Raw genomic sequence first — 3,721 nt, 5'->3', positions numbered from 1 at the left:
AACTATTCCGGCTCAGGCACCAAATACTAAATAAAGGGTGCCAATGTCTTTGTGGTTGGTTGAGAATAATCATTGTGTGATTGCCACAGGTAAGGTGGCTGAGACTTAAGCGGTGGATTGTAACCCCATGTACAGAGGTTTAAGTCCTCTCCTTAACAAGCCTTGTGGTGTACTTACATGTCAGATTGCAAACCTGAAGAAGTAGGCTAACAGCCTACCTTAAGTGCAAGGGCCAGTATGGCAGTTGTAACCGCAATTGGGTGGGTTAATTGTTGAATATCCCATTCCCCAACCAGTCAGGCATTGGTGGTGCTAGCAAATAGGATCATGGCCGCAGCAGTGGCCTGTGTCAAAAAATATTTTGTTGTAGCTTCAACTGCTCGGGGGTGGTACTGCCGTGCTATGAGGGGGATGATGGCAAGGGTGTTGATTTCAAGTCGTATCCATGCAAGAAGTCAGTGGGAGCTGGCAAAGGCCGAGGCTTGAAAGTAGGATGGTGAGTACATAAGGGTTTATTAGTGAGGGAAGGATTTTAACCAACATATTTGGGGTATGGGCCCAAAAGCTTAATTAGCTGACCTTACTAGAAAGTGGTGTAGTGGAAGCACCAAGAGTTTTGATCACTTGAGGATGGGTTCGAGCCCCTTCTCTCTAGAATTGAGGGGACTTGAACGCCTATCAGCCACGCTATCAAGGTGGTTCTTAAACATTCAGGCACAATTCCCTGCAGTATTAAAGCAGTGGTGGTAGGCCTGCTAGTGCGATTGGGATTGCAAGGTGTCATAGGACAAGGGCCAGGGTCATAGGTAGGAAGCTTTTCCAAACAAGGTGTATAAGCTGGTCATACCGAAAGCGAGGATATGAGGCTCACACTCATAAAAAGACTACGGAAAATAGGGCGGCTTTTGTTATTAGATTCACGGCCGTTAGCTCGGGGAGGGCAGGGATGTGTGAAGCCCCTAGAAATTATGTTGGCATATTCTGCCAGGAAAAAAAGGGCGAAGGGCCCTCCGGCGTACTCTACATTAAACCCAGAGACTAGTTCTGATTCTCCTTCTGTGAGGTCAAAGGGTGCACGGTTTGTCTCAGCTAGGGTTGAGATGTATCATATAGCAGCGAGGGGTCAGGCTGGAACGAGCAACCAGATGCTCTCTTGAGCAACGTTAAAGGTCTGAAATGTAAATCCTCCTGTGAAAATAATTACGCTAAGTAAGATAAGGCCGAGGCTTACCTCGTAGGAAATAGTTTGCGCCACGGCTCGGAGGGCTCCAATCAAAGCATACTTAGAATTAGAGGCTCAGCCTGAACCAATAATTGAATATACGGCTAGGGTCGACAGTGCAAGGACAAAGAGTACCCCTAGGCCATTCTTAGTGGAGATACCATGTAACCCTGACCCCATGACGTTCTCTGTATTACACAACCACACAGGCTCACCGTCGTTTGCTAGGCCAGATAATACCGGGTTTGGAGGGTGGATCATGCAACTGTGTCTGACCGTTGTTTTAGTCATTGTATTGATTTTGCTGCTCATCCTCATGTTGAAGTTTTGCTGCAATATGTGTTTAAAACTGGTAACAAAGTCAAGGCCAAATGTAATGTTAAATGTTGCCATGACCAGGGCCAGAATGCAGGTTGCGAAGGATTAGCTGAGCTACCCTTTACTGCTGAAGACTGTGATGTTTGAAAATATAACCTTAATGCAAGGATGTTAGTCACTACATATCCTTGTATTCATATATTGGTCACTATATACATTTGTAGTGTTTGTATGTAATGATGTGGGATCTATAAAGTCCCAAAGGGGAGATATTTTGGAGATTTTTAGTTAACTACTCAGATAACATAACAAACCAATTATATGAATTATGCATGTCGTAGAATGAAACGCCTATATGCCCTATATGCCTATGGATTAAGAACCAATTAAAGGGTTAAAACAGAGCCATGATGAAATGGCTCTATAGGTATTTTTTCCATTACATATATTATAATATGCTTAACAATAGTAGAGACATTTCTTTAGTGCAAATGCTGTGCTTCTGAGAAAGGATGGTTCCCTCTAGCTCCCTGCAGCTTGTCTGGGCGTGTAGTCAAGGAAATGGGATGGAGATAAACTTCAGGAACAGATAGACCTATATTGTTTCCATTTCTCATTGTTTCTCGTTGCTTCCGAGTAACCTGGTCACACGGTCAAGACAAAGAGCCTCAGAAGTTTTTCAGTTAATCCTGTCTTTTACTATCTTCCAAGGGCACAGCTGTGTGGAGATATGAGTAGTAACGGAACTAACGTTATCACTTGTTTGTGCGCTATGACCCAATACACATAGCCACAAGAAGAAACCATAGTGGCTCCAGGTCAAGGGAGGGTGGCTGTTTGGATAAAGAGGGGGTTCTGATATGATATGAAAAGGAGACCAAGCAGACATGGGGATAGACAGGATTGAAGCTAGGCAAATAAAAACATAGTGGCTCCGATATGATATGAAAAGATGAAGCTGTTTAAAAAGAGAGCTCCATGTCTCGGACGGCAGTTGCTCTGCAGACCAGCTCGGCTCTATTGCTTGAGTAATAAAGTCATGACAATGGTCATTATGGCCAAACAGTTATATTTTTGTTTCATCAGACCAGAGGACATTTCTCCAAAAAGTACGATCTTTGTTCCCATGTGCAGTTGCAAACCATAGTCTGGCTTTTTTATGGCAGTTTTGGAGCAGTGGCTTCTTCCTTGCTGAGCGGCCTTTCCGGTTATGATGATGTAGGACTCGTTTTACTGTGGATGTAGATACTTTTGTTCCTGTTACCTCCAGCATCTTCACAATGTTCTTTGCTGTTGTTCTGGGATTGATTTTCACTTTTTGCACCAAAGTACATTCACCTCTAGGAGACAGAATTCGTCTCCTTCCTGAGCGGTATGATGGCTGCGTGGTCCCATGGTGTTTATACTTGTGTACTATTGTTTGTACAGGTGAACGTGGTACCTTCAGACGTTTGGAAATTGCTTAGAAGGATGAACCAGACTTGTGGAGGTCTACAATTTTTTTTCTGAGGTCTTGGCTGATTTCTTTTGATTTTCCCATGATGTCAAGCAAAGAGGCACTGTGTTTGAAGGTAGGCCTTGAAATACATCCACAGGTACACCTCCAATTGACTCAAATTATGTCAATTAGCCTATCAGAAGCCTCCAAAGCCATTACATCATTTTCTGGAATTTTCCAAGCTGTTTAAAGGCACAGTGAACTTAGTGTATGTAAACTTCTGACCCACTGGAATTGTGATACAGTGAATTATAAGTGAAATAATCTGTCTGTAAACAATTGTTGGAAAAATTACTTGTGTCATGCACAAAGTAGATGTCCTAACCGACTTGCCAAAACATGTTTTAATGACTTAACCTAAGTGCATGTAAACTTCCGACTTCAACTGTATTTGCAGTTTAGGCACAATTTAGATTTTGGTCACTAGATGGCAGCAGTGTGTGTGCAAAGTTTCAGACTATTTTGTATCAAGTCTGCCCAAATGTGCCGAAATGGTCAATTGATACATTTTCAAGTAATAACTATGGAGAACATACAAAAATGATATGGTAATACAAAATGTAAGTTTACACACTCCCATGATTGTCATACATGATGGATCATTAGCTTATACTCTAACTTTCACACATCTAGATGGCCGGGCGGGGTGGGTGTGGAGCCAGAGACAGCAGGGGTTCAAACTG

The 3,721-nt window shown here is 42.8% G+C and overlaps 1 pseudogene; it reads right to left on the bottom strand.

Moving 5' to 3' along the window:
• Positions 1-584: 584 nt before the first annotated feature.
• On the bottom strand, positions 585-1,402 carry LOC121546517 (annotated as a pseudogene).
• Positions 1,403-3,721: the final 2,319 nt, after the last annotated feature.

Source organism: Coregonus clupeaformis, chromosome 30 (assembly GCF_020615455.1).
Source record: "Coregonus clupeaformis isolate EN_2021a chromosome 30, ASM2061545v1, whole genome shotgun sequence".
Lineage (NCBI taxonomy): Eukaryota > Metazoa > Chordata > Actinopteri > Salmoniformes > Salmonidae > Coregonus > Coregonus clupeaformis.
Note: the sequence above shows the minus strand (reverse complement) of the source record. Positions and strands in the feature narration are given on the sequence as shown.